We start from the raw sequence: 20009 nt of genomic DNA, 5'->3' as shown, positions 1-20009 counted from the left end.
ACAGGAGAAAACAATTCCCTGTGTGATAGCAATTAGCGGTGACAGGTTCTGTTTATTGACCCTGTCACCTCCAAAACAGGAGTCCTAGCACTGTGCTAGAACTCCTGTCACAGCTGAGATGGGAAGAGCACAGCTCACCCCTCTCACTGTGTACATTGGCGGCAGGGACAGGAGACAGACTCGGTGGCCGGGGCAGGACGGAGTCCCAAAAACAGAGGCAGCAGAGAGAGGTATGTGGGGGGGGGGAGCACACCATTTTACAAGTGATTTTGGCGACATCGCTGCATCACTTGTTAGCGAGCGGATTCCCCCACAACTTACCGCCCTTAACTTTTTTTCCGGGCATCGGGGGACTCCATGGCACCCTGCCACCCCCGAGGCCTGGCCTCGGTGGCCCTGTGGGAAATCCGGGCCTGTGTATTAAGGGGTCCCAGCAGTGGGAGCCCAACTAAGGCAAGTGCTGAGGGCACATGTTGGCACAGCAAGAAGTGTCAATGTGTGGAGGAGGAGGAGGGACACGATTTGTCCCGGGGTAGCATCAAGATGGTGAGGCTAGCTGGTGAACCTATCGGTGGCCTTGGTGAAGCCGCAGCAGCCCCGGGGTCTGGCGTCCATTACCAGATCTATGACGCCCATTACCAGATCTATGACGCCCATTACCAGATCTGTGACGCCCATTAGCAGATCTGTGACGTCCATTAGCAGATCTGTGACGTCCATTAGCAGATCTATGACGTCCATTAGCAGATCTGTGACGTCCATTAGCAGATCTGTGACGTCCATTAGCAGATCTGTGACGTCCATTAGCAGATCTGTGACGTCCATTAGCAGATCTGTGACGTCCATTAGCAGATCTGTGACGTCCATTAGCAGATCTGTGACGTCCATTAGCAGATCTGTGACGTCCATTAGCAGATCTGTGACGTCCATTAGCAGATCTGTGACGTCCATTAGCAGATCTGTGACGTCCATTAGCAGATCTATGACGTCCATTAGCAGATCTATGACGTCCTGCAGGATTTGCTGTAAAACTCCTCGCCGTGTCCTGTAAATGAAGCGCACATCAGATCTTCTCCCTGCAGTTCATGTATGGTGATCCTTAGTCTGCAGACAGCCATTGGTTTGTAGGGGGATAACTGTAATCAGGCGAGGGTTTTCCTCTGCATGTCAAAGCGCATTATAAAAGATCTAATTTTCTTGAAGCGCAATTATGGTCGCCCTGTTTATACATGTAGGTGGTGGGGGAGGGGATACCGGATTAAAGTTTGACGGCCTTAACAATGAACTTCTCCTATGTGCTTCCTATGGGCTGTTTATAAGAGGAACTTCACCCGGGTGTGGGAAAGCTGAAAGTCCTCGGCTAGAAGTACCGGAGCTTCTGCCATTTTATAGTGGTTGTAAAACTTTAAACAAAAAAATGAACAAGGCATCTCCTTCTATAGTGTCTACTTGCCTCTATCCAAAGCACCTAGTGACCTCTGTGTCCTCTTGTATTCCTCTATCTGCATGGGTCATGTCTGACAGCGTTTCTCAACCTCTTTTTTTTTTTTTTTTTTAGTCTTTAAAATTCTGTGCATCTCAAGGCCGATACGTATTCTTCTACATATTTTTGGTCAAAAAATAAATCGCAATAAGCGTTTGATTGGTTTGTGCAAAAGTTATAGCGTCTACAAAATAGGGGATAGTTTTATGGCATCTTTTTAATCTTTTTTTTTTTATGTTTTTATTAGTAATGGAGACGATCTGCGTGTGTGGGTTTTTTTTTTTTTTTTTTCATGACTGCGACATTACGGCAGACACATTGCATACCTTTGACACTATTTTGGGACCATTGTCATTTATACAGCGATCAGTGCTATAATAATGCACTGATTACTGTGTAAATGACACTGGCAGGGAAGGTTTAAACCCCTTCCTTGCCCCCTAGTGGTTAAGTGTGTCCTAGGGAGTGATTCTAACTGTGAGGGGACTGGGCTACCTGTGACACGACACTGATCAGGGAGCAGTAGATCTCTGTCCTGTCACTAGGCAGAACAGGGAAATGCCTTGTTTGCATCTCCCCGTTCTGCCTCTCTGTGACACGATCGCGGACCGCCGGCAAATATCGAGTTTGCGGGTCACGGAGATCGCGGCGCCCACGTGCCTTCTTAAAGGGGACGTACAGGTACGTCCATTTGCCCACTGCTTCCATTCTGTCGATGTATATCGGCGTGCAGCAGTTGGCAAGTGGTTAAAAGCTTCAAAAAAGCTTGCTGAAAGCTCTGCAAATGCTTGGTGCTCACACTTCTGACTGTTGGTTGTGTGAAATGGGCCTACAAGCTCCCGATCACCCAGCAAATTAAATTAAAAATACTAACCACAACTTACAAAGCCATCCACTGCTCTGCCCCGAGCTACATCACCAATCTTGTCTCCAAACATCACCCAAACTGTCCTCTCCGCTCTTCTCAAGACCTTCTACTGTCAAGCTCTCTCGTCTCCTCCTCCCATGCTCGTCTCCAGGATTTCTCCAGAGTCTCTCCCATCCTCTGGAACTCTCTACCTCAACCTGTTCTGCTATCCCCTACTCTTGCTACCTTCAGGCGATCCCTGAACGCTCATCTCTTCAGGGAAGCCGATCACGTCTCCAACTAATCTTTTACCACTTCCATCCGCTCATTCCCCACAGTTACAACCTTTTGTTCCACCTGCCCCACCCTATTAGATTGTAAGCTCTTCTGAGCAGGGCCCTCTTAATCCTCTTGTATTTTATTATATTATAACTGTATTGTCTCTTTTATATTGTAAAGTGCTGCGTAAACTGTTGGCGCTATATAAATCCTGTATAATATTAATATTATTATTATTATTATTATTATTATCCTCAAAGCTGCTTGCTGGAAGCTTGGCCAGGTCTTTGCTGCACACAATTCTCCTGATGAAGTTGCAGCCCAGGGCTTGACAAATCCCGGTCGCCATGGCGACTAGAAATAGTGTCCTGGCGACTTGGCTTGGAAGGCTGGCGCCATCTGGTTGTGAGCCGTTGGTATTACAAGTTATTACCACCAGATGTGAGCTGGCGCCATCTGGTGGTGGCCGTTGGTATTACAAGTTAAGCATTACAAGTTAAACATCAATTCTAATGTCATTTTTCACTATTTTTCAATGCCATCTTCTTCCCTCTAATTAGAACCCCCAAACATTATATATATTTTTTATCCTAACACCCTAGAAAATAAAATGGCGATCGTTGCGATACTTTCTGTCACGCCGTATTTGCGCAGCGGTCTTACAAGCTCACTTTTTTGGGAAAAAATTACACTTTTTTTAATTAAAAAATAAGACAACAGTAAAGTTATCACCATTTTTTTTTATATTATGAAAGATAATGTTACGCCGAGTAAATTCATACCCAACATGTCACGCTTCAAAATTGCGTCCGCTCGTGGAATGCCGACAAACTTTTACCCTTTAAAATCTTCATAGGCGATGTTTAAAAAGAAATCTACAGGTTGCATGTTTTGAGTTGGAGGAGGTCTAGGGCTAGAATTATTGCTCTCGCTCTACCAATCGCGGCGATACCTCACATGTGTGGTTTGAACACCGTTTACATATGCGGGCGCTGCTCACGTATGCGTTCGCTTCTGCGCGCAAGCTCGTCGGGACGGGGTGCGTTTTCTGGCTCCTAACTTTTTTAGCTGGCTCCTAGATTCCAAGCAAATTTGTCAAACCTGTTGTTGTTGTTGTTGTTGTTGTTATTATTATCCTCAAAGCTGCTTGCTGGAAGCTTGGGCAGGTCTTTGCTGCACACAATGCTCCTGATGAAGCTGCAGCCCGTTCTGTACAAGGCCTTGGTGGGCCCTGGAAATGCCTCACTTCCTCAAACCAAAGAGTTGTTTTATATTTTTGCTCGCTATATTGCACTTGGGTGGATCCAGGGTTGAGCTCTACAAAGGCCAGTAACCCCCCCATAACAAGGCCCCCCCTTTTCATACATTGACCTCAGCTAGGGTGCTGATGGAGTACTACATGGTGCGGAAGTGAGGCAGACCGGCTCTGGTGAAGGACGTACTCGAGGGAGGAAAAGTTTGTGTGTTCTACTCCATGGCTACATGCCAAGCCCCAGCAATGCAAACAAAGGGTGATCAGTCTGGGTACAGGGCCGAGCATTGCTGAGATGTCTCTCGGAGTTCTGTATGTTGGGAGGTTCAGGAGGTCTCCTCTGCTGGAGGTCTCTGCGGCTGGCATTCCATTTGTTATTTGCAGTTGCTAAGTAGCGTGGAATGGACTGCGAAGCGCGCAGACGGTACTCATCGTAGTCGGCACACAGCACTAAAGCCTGGGGGAGGTTTCTGGTGGCTTTGTTGGGGCTAATCATAGACCTGGAAGGGGGTGGTTGGAACATGCAGGTGCAGACACTAACCCCCTCCTTATCGGAGCGGAGGGATTCCTAAAACTGAGCTCTGAACACAACGGGGAGGGGGGGGGGGGCTTCTAAAACTGGAGCACACAGGATTTGATGCAGCTGTGTACGGTAACTAATAATCCTTTATTTGAACAAGCTGAATTTAGAATACAAGTTCACCTTTCTGAATACAGGGAGTGCAGAATTATTAGGCAAATGAGTATTTTGACCACATCATCCTCTTTATGCATGTTGTCTTACTCCAAGCTGTATAGGCTCGAAAGCCTACTACCAATTAAGCATATTAGGTGATGTGCATCTCTGTAATGAGAAGGGGTGTGGTCTAATGACATCAACACCCTTTATCAGGTGTGCATAATTATTAGTCAACTTCCTTTCCTTTGGCAAAATGGGTCAAAAGAAGGATTTGACAGGCTCAGAAAAGTCAAAAATAGAGAGATATCTAGCAGAGGGATGCAGCACTCCTAAAATTGCAAAGCTTCTGAAGCGTGATCATCGAACAATCAAGCGTTTCATTCAAAATAGTCAACAGGGTCGCAAGAAGCGTGTGGAAAAACCAAGGCGCAAAATAACTGCCCATGAACTGAGAAAAGTCAAGCGTGCAGCTGCCAAGATGCCACTTGCCACCAGTTTGGCCATATTTCAGAGCTGCAACATCACTGGAGTGCCCAAAAGCACAAGGTGTGCAATACTCAGAGACATGGCCAAGGTAAGAAAGGCTGAAAGATGACGGCCACTGAACAAGACACACAAGCTGAAACGTCAAGACTGGGCCAAGAAATATCTCAAGACTGATTTTTCTAAGGTTTTATGGACTGATGAAATGAGAGTGAGTCTTGATGGGCCAGATGGATGGCCCCGTGGCTGGATTGGTAAAGGGCAGAGAGCTCCAGTCCGACTCAGACGCCAGCAAGGTGGTGGTGGAGTACTGGTTTGGGCTGGTATCATCAAAGATGAGCTTGTGGGGCCTTTTCGGGTTGAGGATGGAGTCAAGCTCAACTCCCAGTCCTACTGCCAGTTTCTGGAAGACACCTTCTTCAAGCAGTGGTACAGGAAGAAGTCTGCATCCTTCAAGAAAAACATGATTTTCATGCAGGACAATGCTCCATCACACGCGTCCAAGTACTCCACAGCGTGGCTGGCAAGAAAGGGTATAAAAGAAGAAAAACGAATGACATGGCCTCCTTGTTCACCTGATCTGAACCCCATTGAGAACCTGTGGTCCATCATCAAATGTGAGATTTACAAGGAGGGAAAACAGTACACCTCTCTGAACAGTGTCTGGGAGGCTGTGGTTGCTGCTGCACGCAATGTTGATGGTGAATAGATCAAAACACTGACAGAATCCATGGATGTCAGGCTTTTGAGTGTCCATGCAAAGAAAGGTGGCTATATTGGTCATGGATTTGTTTTTGTTTTGTTTTTGAATGTCAGAAATGTATATTTGTGAATGTTGAGATGTTATATTGGTTTCACTGGTAAAAATAAATAATTGAAATGGGTATATATTTTTTTTTTGTTAAGTTGCCTAATAATTATGCACAGTAATAGTCACCTGCACACACAGATATCCCCCTAAAATAGCTAAAACTAAAAACAAACTAAAAACTACTTCCAAAAATATTCAGCTTTGATATTAATGAGTTTTTTGGGTTCATTGAGAACATGGTTGTTGTTCAATAATAAAATTAATCCTCAAAAATACAACTTGCCTAATAATTCTGCACTCCCTGTATGTTGGATTCAGTATTTAGGGTATAGCATGTAACCTATTTAGCATCTGACCCTCCCCTTTTTTTTTTTTTTTTTTTTTTTAACCACTTCCGCCCGGCCTACAGCTAAATGACGGACGGTGGTTGTTGTCCTGACTGGACATCATGATGTCCAGCAGGGTAACAGCCGCTGCGCGCCTGTGGGGTGCGCATTGCAGCGATCGGTGGTGCGGTGTCAGTCACACCGATCTCGGTAAAAAAAGGAGCACTTAAAAAAAGAGAAAAAGAGCACTTAAAAAAAGAAAAAAGGAGCACTTAAAAAAAAAAAAGAAAAAAGGAGCACTTAAAAAAAGAAAAAAGGAGCACTTAAAAAAAAATTAAAGTGCTTTTATTTTTTTTTATTTTTTTTTTTGCAGGGTGCATCTTTTTCGGCACGTGATTCTGTGCACTGTAAGAACAATCGTATCGGCAGCTCAGCCGCCCTCCGGTGTGTCTCCAGGCTCCTCCATACAATGGGCTAGCCAAAGAATGAATCGGTCGCCACCGGAAGTTGATCATAGAGATTTCTGGTGAACCAGATGGTCCCCAGGCCTCTCTGACTGTCGGAAAGGCCCGGGTTCGACGTGATGTTCATGTCCAGGCCGGAGGATGTAAACAAAGCCGGGGACTCGGCTGGAAGGGCAGAGACTGTACACTACCCTTCTTTTCCTTCTTAATCCCGACTCGGTTTGCGAATGTCTCACAGAACAAGCAGGATTCAAACCTCTGTGGTGTGCAGTACCGCATTTGGCCAGAGGTGCAGGGGCGCTGGAGCCGTACGAAAATGCTCTGTTGCCGAGGCTTTCCGAACTGTCCCTGAGTATTTCCGAGGCTCTCCAGCACCCACAGAAAAATTTAAACGTCGCCTATGGAGATTTTTAAGTACCAAGTTTGGTGCCATTCCATGGGTGTGCACTATTTTAAAGTGTAACATGTTGGGTATCTATTTACTTGGCGTAACATCTTTCACATCGTACAAAATAATTGGGTTGACTTTACTGTTTTTTTTTTTTTTTTTTTTTTTTTATTTATTAAACTTCCCCCCCAAAAAGCGTTTGAAAAATTCCTGCTAAAAAATCCCTGACGTAAAAGGTTGCAACGAGCGCCATTTTATTTCTTTAGTGTCTGCTGAAAAAAACATATATAATGTTTGGGGGTTCTGGGTATTTTTCTAGCAAAAAATGCTGATTTTTTCCATGTAGGAGAGAAGTGCCAGAATTGGCGCGGTATGGAAGTGGTTAAGTGGTTCCGTGCCATGGCAATGTTTATGTATCTGACCAGCATGAAGATAAATATTGAAGCTGATGGCTCTGCAGATAGGATGTTGCTAAATCTGCATGTGCTTGGCAGAAAAATGAATACGTATGCTGGCAGCAAACCGGTCAGACTCGTTCATGGAGGAAGACGCAGCGGGAACAGCATTTTGCTACACAGCGTTGGCACATAACAAATGATCTGCTGCTATTGGTCGGGGGTCGCAAGCCAGAAATGGTGGTCATGCATGGAGTTTGAAATCGCTGTGTGTGAATTTGGATCTTCATGTCAGATGTGCAAATTGGGTGGCGACACACTTGAGGCTCGGTTTCCACTTGTGCGACTTGGGACTGCAAAGTCGCATGACAAGTCGTACCCCCATGATTTCCAAAGAGCACCGTTCGTATCTGTGCGACTTCAAGTCGCAGTGACTTTAAAGTAGTCCCTGCACTCCTTTGGTCCCACTTTGATGCAACTCGAGGTCCAGAACCTCAAATTCACAGACATTGCTTCAAAATCGTGGCAAAAAATTGCGGCAAAATCAGGTGACTTTGGGGTTGCAATAGTGGAAACGGAGCCTCAGTCCTCCGATGTACTTTGACATACAAAGCATAAAACGTGCCGCTTTGTGTGTTTAGGGCCAAAAGGGGCTCAGTCATGGCTGCCTGCTTGTGTTGTGATATTGTCCCCAACACGCACAACTTGCAGGGTGTGTACCTTCAGAAAAACAATCCCAAAACAAAACCAAGACATCTTTAAAGAATATATCGGGGCTCAACAAATCCCGGTCGCCATGGCGACTAGAAATAGCCTCCTGGCGACTTGGCTTTGAAGTTGGGCAAAAAAAAGTCCCCAGCTCTTCCTTGTAAGCTGGCGCCATCTGGTGGTGGTCGTTGGTATTACAAGTTAAGCATTACAAGTTAAACAGCAATTCTAATGTCATTTTTCACTATTTTCACTGCCATCTTCTTCCCTCTAATTAGAACCCCCAAACATTATATATATTTTTTATCGTAACACCCTAGAGAATAAAATGGCGATCGTTGCAATACTTTCTGCAAGCGCACTTTTTTGGGAAAAAATTACACTTTTTTTTAATAAAAAAAATAAGACAACAGTAAAGTTATCCCATTTTTTTTTTTTTTTTTTTTATATATATTATGAAAGATAATGTTACGCCAAGTAAATTGATACCCAACATGTCACGCTTCAAAATTACGTCCGCTCGTGGAATGCCGACAAACTTTTACCCTTTAAAATCTTCATAGGCGACATTTAGAAAAATCTACAGGTTGCATGTTTTGAGTTACAGAGGAGGCCTAGTGCTAGAATTATTGCTCTCGCTCTACCAATCGCGGCGATACCTCACATGTGTGGTTTGAACACCGTTTACATATGCGGGAACTACTCACGTTTGTGTTCGCTTCTGCGCGCAAGCTCGTCGGGACGGGGCGCGTTTTCTGGCTCCTAACTTTTTTAGCTGGCTCCTAGATTCCAAGCAAATTCGTCAAACCCTGGAATATGATTGTATTTTTATTTTGTTATAATATCAAATATGTTGTATTTTATATCTTTATACATATAACATTTCAATAAAAAACATTGAAACAGAAAAACAATCCCAAGGCAACAAAGCTGCACATCATTAAGCCCTGGTTCATACCGAATACAGCTTTGAAATTGCGCTTCTTCAGTGCGATTTATTTTTTATTTTAATTTTTGGGGGGGGGGGGGGTTTAGAGTCTAGTGTGGGCCCCCTCTCTACCAGTGTCATTTTTACATTAATCAGTGCATTTTTATAACACTGATCAACACAATAATGTCACTGGTCCCCAAAAAGTGTAATTTTTGGGGTCAGATTTGTATATCAGTCCCGCTAAAAATCGCAAATCGCCGCCATTCTCAGTAAAAACCAACTCCAAATCGCGCAAACTCATCAATATATGTCTATTGCGATATTTAAAAATTGTTGAATATAGTGGCCTAAACTGATGAGATATATGATATATCGTATGATCTATTTTTTTTTTTTAAATATTGCAAAGAATAAAAACTAGGGTTGTCCCGATACCAGTATCGATACCGAGTATTTGCGGGTGTACTTGTACTCCCGCAAATACCCCTGATGCCTAAATAGAATACTTGACCCCCGGCCGCCGTATATCGCAAATCCGGCGCTGCCGCGTTAATCACTGTGCGGCGAACATTACAGGCACCTTTAGTTTAAATGGCTGTTTTGCCCGACGCGCAGTGTATAGACACTCCCCCTTGGACGGATCTGCCCAATCCCGAGCAAGGGGGAGTGTCCTTTACACGGCGCGGCAGGGAAAACAGCTATTCAAACGAAAGCTGCCTGTAATGTTTGCCGCACAGTGATTAACGCGGCGGCATCATCATTGGGTATGGGGGACATGGCTGCATATATGTGGGGGGGACATGGCTGCATATATGTGGGGGGGGAGACATGGCTGCATATATGTGGGGGGGGGAGACATGGCTGCATATATGTGGGGGGGAGACATGGCTGCATATATGTGGGGGGGGAGACATGGCTGCATATATGTGGGGGGGGAGACATGGCTGCATATATGTGGGGGGGGAGACATGGCTGCATATATGTGGGGGGGGAGACATGGCTGCATATATGTGGGGGGGGAGACATGGCTGCATATATGTGGGGGGGGGAGACATGGCTGCATATATGTGGGGGGGGAGACATGGCTGCATATATGTGGGGGGGGAGACATGGCTGCATATATGTGGGGGGGAAACATGGCTGCATATATGTGGGGGGGGGGGGGGACATGGCTGCATATATGTGGGGGGGGGAGACATGGCTGCATATATGTGGGGGGGGGAGACATGGCTGCATATATGTGGGGGGGGGGACATGGCTGCATATATGTGGGGGGGGGGGACATGGCTGCATATATGTGGGGGGGGAGACATGGCTGCATATATGTGGGGGGGGCATGGCTGCATATATGTGGGGGGGGGAGACATGGCTGCATATATGTGGGGGGGAGACATGGCTGCATATATGTGGGGGGGGAGACATGGCTGCATATATGTGGGGGGGGGAGACATGGCTGCATATATGTGGGGGGGGGACATGGCTGCATATATGTGGGGGGGAGACATGGCTGCATATATGTGGGGGGGAGACATGGCTGCATATATGTGGGGGGGGAGACATGGCTGCATATATGTGGGGGGGGGACATGGCTGCATATATGTGGGGGGGGGAGACATGGCTGCATATATGTGGGGGGGGAGACATGGCTGCATATATGTGGGGGGGGAGACATGGCTGCATATATGGGGGGGGGGAGACATGGCTGCATATATGTGGGGGGGGAGACATGGCTGCATATATGTGGGGGGGGAGACATGGCTGCATATATGTGGGGGGGGAGACATGGCTGCATATATGTGGGGGGGGAGACATGGCTGCATATATGTGGGGGGGGGAGACATGGCTGCATATATGTGGGGGGGGGAGACATGGCTGCATATATGTGGGGGGGGAGACATGGCTGCATATATGTGGGGGGGAGACATGGCTGCATATATGTGGGGGGGGGAGACATGGCTGCATATATGGGGGGGGGGGAGACATGGCTGCATATATGTGGGGGGGGGAGACATGGCTGCATATATGTGGGGGGGAGACATGGCTGCATATATGTGGGGGGGAGACATGGCTGCATATATGTGGGGGGCAGACATGGCTGTATATATGTGGGGGGGGAGACATGGCTGCATATATGTGGGGGGGGGGACATGGCTGCATATATGTGGGGGGGGGGACATGGCTGTATATATGTGGGGGGGGGGACATGGCTGTATATATGTGGGGGGGGGAGACATGGCTGCATATATGTGGGGGGGAGACATGGCTGTATATCTATCTATCTATCTATCTATCTATCTATCTATCTATCTATCTATCTATCTATCTATCTATCTATATTCTCTGTCCTTCGGGTGAAGGCGCCGCCATCTTTGCGGCTTCACTTCCTGGTAACCTACTGCCCATGCGTCAGTCGCACGATCCCATCGGAGGAGGGAGGCTTCCGAAAAGCGAAAGTTCAGCTTTTTTGTGGTGTGTGTGTGTGTGTGTGTATATGTGTGTGTGTGTATTGTATTTATCGCGGTATAACGCGCTCCCGCGTATACCGCGCACCCCTAAAGTGGCCGCCAATCCTGTGGGAAAAAAAGGTTTTTTTTTTTTTTGTACTTACAGTTTTGGTGTCTTGTGCGGCGTCCATCTGCGGCGTCCTCCCCGCTCGTTTCCCGCGCCGAGTTTGAATACTGCGCCGACATATACAGAGCGCAGTACACTCGTGTATTGTCGGCAATGCTCGGCTACCCGCGCTGACGTCCTGTACATCCAGGACGTGAGTGCGGAAAGAGCCGAGACTGGCCGACTATAACCGAGTGTACTGCGCTTGGTATATGTCGGCGCAGTATTCAAAACTCGGCGCGGGTATCGGCGTATACCGCGCACCCACGATTTTGCCCTGATTTTCAGGGCAAAAAAGTGCGTGGTATACGCCGATAAATACGGTATATATATTTTATAAAATTGTACATTTTTTTTTTTTTTGCTTTATAGTGCAAAGAATAAAAGCTGCAGAGGTGACCAAAAGACGTCTATTTTATTTGGGGACCGCGCAATTGTCAGTTAAAGTGACGCAGTGCCAAATCGCAAAAAAATGCTCTGGTCTTTAAGGGGGCAAAACCTTCCAGGGCTGAAGTGGTATTAAAGCCCCCTGTGTGTGTGTTTTTTTTTTTTTTTTTTTATCTGTGCGGTATGGCGACACCGGCATCACACCAATTTTGACCAGTTCAATTTCTGACAATATGGTGTAACTTGTCGGGTGCTTTGGACCTGTCAAATCGCATGACGGGTCGCAGCGCTGTGAACAGGGGGCGTAATCCACTTTATTGCTACAACACATAGTGGGCTGGCAAGCAAAGCGATGAGCGGTGTGTACATTTTTGGGATTTTTTCTTTGCTGGGTGTGGGTTTGTGTTGTTAGGCTGTGATAACAAGTCGTGTGTACTACGCCAAATAAACCCTTCTGTGAGATGCCACAGATGTCTCGCGTGGCTTTCTCACATTCTTTATGGTAATGACGGCTGACACTTAAACATCTAAATCTGCGCATGCAAACCTTGGATTTTTATATTTCGTGATCAATACAAAATATCTAAATGGCTGAAGTGCCACCTATACGCCGATCAGCCATAACATAATGCAGGGGTTGACAAATTTGCTTGGAATCTAGGAGCCAGCTAAAAAAGTTAGGAGCCAGAAAATGCGTCCCGTCCCGACGAGCTTGTGCGCAGAAGCGAACACATACGTGAGCAGCGCCCGCATATGTAAACGGTGTTCAAACCACACATGTGAGGTATCGCCGCGATTGGTAGAGCGAGAGCAATAATTCTAGCCCTAGACCTCCTCTGTAACTCAAAACATGCAACCTGTAGAGTTTTTTTTTTTTTTTTTTTAAATGTCGCCTATGGAGATTTTAAAGGGTAAAAGTTTGTCGGCATTCCACGAGCGGATGTAATTTTGAAGCGTGACATCTTAGGTATCAATTTACTCGGCGTAACATTATCTTTCTTAATATTAAAAAAAATGGGGATAACTTTACTGTTTTATTTTTTTAATTAAAAAAAGTGTCTCTTTTTTCCAAAAAAAAGTGCGCTTGTAAGACCGCTGCGCAAATACGGCGTGACAGAATGTATTGCAACGATCGCCATTTTATTCTCTAGGGTGTTAGGATAAAATATATATAATGTTTGGGTGTTCTAATTGGAGGGAAGAAGATGGCAGTGAAAATGGTAAAAAATTACATTAGAATTGCTGTTTAACTTGTAATGCTTAACTTGTAATGCCAACAGCTACCACCAGATGGCGCCAACTTACACATCTGGTGGTAATAACTTGTAATACCAACGGCTCACCACCAGATGGCGCAAGCTCACTAAAAAAAATATAATATATATTTTTTTTTTTTGCCCCCCCCTTCCAAGCCAAGTCGCCAGGACCCTATTTCTAGTCGCCCTGGCGACGGGGATTTGTCGAGCCCTGACATAATGACCACCCACCACTGAGTAGGTGTCACTTTTGCTGCCAGGACAGCCCTGAACCCGTTGTGACAGGGACCCCACTAGATGAAGAATCGCACTGCCTTCTTCCATATCGCGTCAATGAGATTCAATGAGATTTTTTTACCACTGCAGACAGGAACATCCTGCAGGAGCTGCAGTTTGGGAGTTGCTCTAACCCAGTCGTCTACGAACCAGAGCTTCACAGGTTGCCACCGGAGTCCTCTTCCATGACGTCATCATGTAGCTGGAGACCTTGCGCTCCTCCTCCTTCCGTTTTGATGATGCCCCCCAGATACTCAATAGGGTTTAGGTCTGAGACATGATTGGCCAGTCCATCACCTTTACCCTCAGCTTCTTTAGCAAGGCAGTGGTCATCTTGGAGGTGTTTGGGGTGGTTATCATGTTGGAATACTGCCCTGCGGCCCGGACTCGGAGGGGATCATGCTCTGCTTCAGTATGTCACAGTACATGTTGGCATTCATGGTTCCCTCAATGATCTGTAGCTCCCCATTTTTATTTGTTTGGGTTCAATATACTTCAATGGAGAAGCTGCAGAAAAGCATGTGATGTGTTTTTGCGGCAATTTGTGTTTTTGTAAAAAAAAATTTTAAGGCTATTCTCCGATTAATCGGAACAATAATCGGCCAACTAATCGATTATGAAAATAATTGTTAGTTGCCAGCAGTTTAGACATTAATCACTTACATACCGGGCCTATTTTGGCACTTCTCTCCTACATGCATAAATCATAATTTTTTTTGTTAGAAAATTACTCGGAACCCCCAAACACTATATATGTTTTTTTTAGCAGACACCCTAGGGAATAAAATGCCGGCCATTGCAACTTTTTATCTCACACAGTATTTGCCCAATAATTTTTCAAACGCCTTTTTTTTGGGGAAAAAAACGGTTTTGTGAATTTAAAAAATAACAAAACGGTAAAGTAAGCCCAATTTTTTTTTTGTGAAAGATGAAGTTACACCGAGTAAATAGATACCTAACATGTCACGCTTTAAAATTGCGCACACTCATGGAATGGCGCCAAACGTCAGTACTTAAAAATCTCCATAGACGTCGCTTATTTTTTTTTTTTTTACAAGTTACAAATTTAGAGTTACAGAGGAGGCCATGATTAAGCACTAGCAAGAGTGCGAAACTAGTCGGCTGTCCTGGTTTATGGTTGTGGTGATTATGCATGTTCCTGCTTGAAAAATAAAAGACAACTTTTTTGAAAAGTTTTTTCGGAGTGCGGCTGTCCATCTCCTTCCTCCTATTGCTACAGAAGAGGTCTAGTGCTAGAATTGTTGCTGGCGCTCGGACGCACGCGGCGATACCTCACATGTGTGGTTTTGAACTGCGTTTACATATGTGGGCGGGACTTGCGTGTGTGTGTTCGCTTCTAAACGCGAGCTACCGGGGATAGGGGCGTTTATAAATTATTAGTTTTTTTTTTTTTTTTTTAATTTTATTTTACTCCAATTTCTTTTATTTTGACACTTTTTTTTATTTTTTTATTACTTTTATTCCTATTACAAGGAATGTAAACATCCCTTGTAATAGGAATGGTTTGTGACAGGTACTCTTTATGGAGCGATGCGGGGTCAATAAGACCACACATCTCTCCTCCAGGCTGGAAAGCATTAGATCGTGAAAAAAAATTCACCGATCTAATGCTTTCAGCCGCGATTGCAGCTGTGTTTACCTTCCAGGACCCGGGCGTGATGTCATAACATTGCGCCCGGGCCTCCGACGATCATAGAGATGACTGGTGACCATCTGGTCACCAGTCTACTCTATGGTTTCCATCGGACGCCGGCGGATCGTTTCTCCGGGTCTCCGATGGCAAAGGAGAGCCCGGAGAAGCACCGGATGGCCGCGGGAGGCGTCCCCTCCCGCCGCCTATAAGAACGATCAAGCGGCGGAACCGCTGCTATGATCGTTCTTATGGTGCAGGGATTCGCCGGCTGAAGAGATGGATATCTGAATAATGCCTGTAGCTGCACCCATCATTCAGATATCGCCACTGAAAGTCCAGGACGTCATATGACGTCCTTGGGCTGGAAGTGGTTAATGGCTGTGTGTTGAGTTATTTTGAGGGGACAGCAAATTTACACTGTTATACAAGCTGTACACTCACTACACAACATTGTAGCAAAGTGTCATTTCTTCAGTGTTGTCACATGAAAAGATAGAATAAAAGATTTACAGAAATGTGAGGGGTGTACTCACTTTTGAGAGATACTGTGTGTGTGTCAGTTTATTTTTGTATTTATTTTTTTGTTTTTCTCTTCTCTATGTGTTTGTTTTGCTCTATATGGATACTCATTATGGGGAGACAGGTGGGTTGTGTGAAGCTGCAGAGGTAATCCTTTGTTGTAGTTGGAAATGTAACAATTCTTCATTGTTCTCTCCTGTAGGTTGTACTCCGGTGGTGACACAACACAATACTCTGCTGTGTGCCGGGGGGAGAAGTTTTCCATTGGAAGGTGTTCAGTGCCGGGCACGTGACTGCACGCTGAGCAAACAATCTGCTGCAGGTACGATGCAACGACCTTGTGTGACCTCCAACAGAACGTGTGTGTGTGTGTGTGTGTGTGTGTGCGTGTGTGTGTGTGTGTGTGTGTGTGTTCAAAGCTGCTTTCACTTCTCGCTAATCTTTACTATTTTGTATTCTCAGTAAGCAAAGAACTTTAAAGGGGTTGTAAAGATACAATTTTTCCCCCTAAATAGCTTCCTTTGCCTTAGTGCAGTCCTCCTTCACTTACCTCATCCTTCCATTTTGCTTTTAAACATCCTTATTTCTTCTGAGAAATCCTCACTTCCTGTTCTTCTGTCTGTAACTACACACAGTAATGCGAGGCTTTCTCCCTGGTGTGGAGTGTCGTGCTCACCCCTTCCCTTGGACTACAGGAGAGTCGGGACACTCTGTGTGTTTTTTTTTTTTTTTTTTGTAGCTGCTGACTTTCATTTTGGCGCATCTGTCTGATCCTCCTTAATGCAATCTTTGTGTAAGACGAGGAGGGGGAGGGGGAGTGTAGATGCACTTTTTACATTGGGTTATGTCAAGTTTTTTTGTGCTGCCTTATTAAATAAGTGTTGTTGGCAGTCATAAATGGGACTTTTTTGTGTTCCTTTAGTCTTTGTCCTTTGTGACCTCCACTCGGTGCCGAGATTACGTTGTGCTTTCAGACAATGATTGTCTTTAATCCCTGCTGGCTACCTGTGCAGTCTACTAATTAACCGGTTCACGCTAGCGGCTCGCCGACGCGCTTGTGGCAGGTCAGCGGTTTCCATAGTAACAAGTCGGTCAACTGTGAAATCCTTCCCCCCCCCCCCTTTTTTTTTTTTTTTTTTTTTTTTCTAATATGCGACTAGTTGTTCTAGGTGACTTTTAACCATTCTAGATGCCTTGTCCAGGCAATATCTAATTGTTGATTTATTTTTCATGATCCTTGTTATGAACCTTTTTACCTGTTTGGCTGTTGCAGGAAATTTTGTGTAATACATGTTTACATTTTTAAATTTTTGAACTTTTTTAATTTTGTTTTATTTTTCTCTTTAAAGCGGATGTGCGCTCAAAAAAAAATATTAAAAGCCAGCAGCTACAAATACTGCAGCTGCTGACTTTTAATATTAGGACACTTACCTGTCCTGTAGTCCAGCGCTGTCTGCAGCAGAGGACGAGCGATCGCTCGTCTCTCTGCTGCTCCCCCCTCCATCCACAGTGAGGGAACCAGGAAGTGAAGTGCTCCAGCTTCACTGCCCGGTTCCCTACAGCGCATGCGCGAGTCGCGCTGCGCCCGGCCGATTGGCTCCCGCTGTGTGCTGGGAGCGGAGTGTTCCCAGCACACAACAGGGGGGGATGTCAGAAAAAAAACGTCTTTTGCCCGTGACGTGTGGCTGGAAGTGGGTGCAAATACTTGTCTGTAGACAGGTATCTGCACCCCCCTCCCCCCGGGAGGGTGCCGATCAGCGCGACTTCACTTTAGGGTGGATATCCGCTTTAACCCGGAGTTCCACCCAAAATGGAACTTCTATTTTAAGTGCTGGTGACCCACTGACATGCCACATTTGACATGTCTCTTTTTTTTGGGGGGGGGGGGGGCGGATACCCTGTTTTTAGGCACCCAGTTCCCACTTCCTCCCCTGGTGCCGCAAGGAAGTTCCTCTCCCCCTCGCTGCAATCTTCTGGGACACGTCGCAGCTCCCAGAAGATTGCCTGGCCGTTCACAGCGCGCCTCGCGCAGTGCGTGCCTGGCTTTAAGCCACAGCCAAGTACCCACAGTTGGAATGCCAGCGCTGTGGAGCAGGGCTTCATGCGCCCGCATCCCTGGACCGTGGGACAGTTGAGTATCTGATTATTAAAAGTCAGCGGCTACACTTCTTGTAGCTGCTGCCTTTTTAAATGGGTGGAACTCCACTTTTTTTTTTTTTTTTTTTTCTAAGTGTATTTTGTGAGTGTACTCGAGAGAGGAGCCGGACTGCAGGAGTTGGGAGTAGGCAGGCCTCCCCCAGAGGCAATCTGCCACCTTTCTCCATGCCCCGGGTGGCAATGGCGGGTGCGTGAGGGGGTCCTCCCACACAGCCCGCCCTACCTGCTCCGCTTTGAAGCCCAACGGGGAAGAGGGACTCCCTATAAGGGAGTGAGAGGATCTAGCCCGCTCAACCAGCCCCGTTAGTCCTTCGCCTCTTTTTTTTTTTTTTTTTAGAGACCGCGTGGTCAAAGTGCGTGCATGTTAACCCAATTTCGAGTGCGTGTGTAGGTGTGGTGTTTTTTTTTGGGGGGGGGTGGGCGTACTAAGCACAGGCTTACCTCGCATAGCACACCCACCGGGAGCCGGGCTGAGACCATCAAACTCAATTCACATGTAGCTGAGCACAGGATCCGAACCCCTAGCTGCAGAGGTGAATGGCTTGTCAGCGCAGTGCCAATCGCGTTGAGCCACTGCAGCTCCCTGGTTTGCTTTTTTAAGCCTAGGTTCACACTGTAGGTTCCCGCAGGCAATTCACACTGCCCTCTGCGAACCGCTGCACGTGGCAATACAATGTTCATGACACTAACCTCCCCCCCCTTGATCGGTTTACAGATTGCAGTGCTAACTGTGGATTCTGACTCGCATTGGGTGACAACACCTATGTTCCGGGGGGGGGTGGTCTCTTTGTGCGGATCCACTGCGAGTTCAGCCATACAAAGTGTATGCACTGATTGCTTACAGCGTGATCATCAATGCAATAAGTAATGCTGCTCAAATGTTACAGCATCACTGTAGTAAACAACGGTATCATGAATGAGATTGGTCACAGCGATCACATGGTACCATAGCCAATCAGATCACAGTAGTAAGCAAAGCATCATAAACGACAGCCTTGTTTACAACTGTAACTGGTCACAGCAATCACATGGTACTAGGGCCACTCAGTCCACTGGACACGGTTGTTACAGATCGCGGCGATACGTGCTTTTTGGAGAACGCCCGGGTGTTCCATGCATCCCTGTGCGGGCAATCCCATTCATGTCTATTGGCATGTTGTGGCTGCACGGACACGGCTGCTGCTCCCAATTTGATATCCTTTTGCGCCAAACTGTCTGTGTTGGGGAACCGCACTCGCACGGATGTCAGATTGGGGGAGTCTACAGCTGCTGCATCCCAATTGACATGAATGAAACACATGGGCATCCCATGGGGACAAACCTGACCCTTTGCACAGATGTATACCCGAGTAAATGGGGCCCATTCCCAGGTCCATTCTTGTGTGCCTCCTTTGTACATCATGCCTTAACCTTTTCTCTCTCTGCACCCGTTCCAGGTGGAGTCGTTGGATACGAAGCCGGATTTGTAGTCTGTTGCTGTAAACATCCCCGACTGGAAGCTTTGAGGCAAGTTTTGAGCTTTCAGTCTGATGTTTGCTGCTACCGGCTGTAAAAGTCGAACATCTTCAGAGACCTTTCTTTGCTGGTCCTACCTGAGGGACTTTGGATGTAGACCTGAAGAGCACAACCTGCTGGATTGGAGACGACATTACATTGTATGCTTCTTTGGGGAAGGATTACATTGCCTCTGTTCTTGTGATACAACAGTGTGTGTGTGTGTGTGTGTGTTTTTTGTGTTTCCCAGCACTTCTTCCTAGGACAGGACCAGACTGCACTGCATAGAGGAAGCATTGTTTTCTGTATTAACTAGGGTTGTCCCGATGCGCCAGCTGCGCCGCGTATAGACACTCCCCTTTGCTCGGGATTGGACGGGTGATCTGTCCAATCCCGAGCAAGGGGGAGTGTCTATATGTGGCGCGGCGGGAAACACTACAGCTATTCAAATGAAAGCTGTAATGTTCCCCCGCCCGTATTAACTAAGCAGCGTTGCGGCATCTAGGTATGGGGGACATGGCTGCATATATGGGGGGGGGGGGACATGGCTGCATATATGGTGGGGGGGATATGGCTGCATAATATATGGGGGGGGATATGGCTGCATAAT

The 20009-nt window shown here is 46.3% G+C and overlaps 1 long non-coding RNA gene across 1 annotated transcript in view; it reads left to right on the top strand.

The window, feature by feature from the left end:
* The window catches only part of LOC120941551, a 24547-nt gene extending 4801 nt beyond the window's left edge, over window positions 1-19746 (top strand). The window contains exons 2-3 of the long non-coding RNA XR_005749561.1: window positions 15951-16070; window positions 19342-19746. This is a non-coding gene — a long non-coding RNA (uncharacterized LOC120941551). The remainder of the gene's footprint in view (window positions 1-15950; window positions 16071-19341) is intronic.
* The last annotated feature ends 263 nt before the right edge of the window (window positions 19747-20009 follow it).

This window comes from Rana temporaria, chromosome 5 (genome assembly GCF_905171775.1).
Source record: "Rana temporaria chromosome 5, aRanTem1.1, whole genome shotgun sequence".
In the NCBI taxonomy this organism is placed as follows: domain Eukaryota; kingdom Metazoa; phylum Chordata; class Amphibia; order Anura; family Ranidae; genus Rana; species Rana temporaria.
Note: the sequence above shows the minus strand (reverse complement) of the source record. Positions and strands in the feature narration are given on the sequence as shown.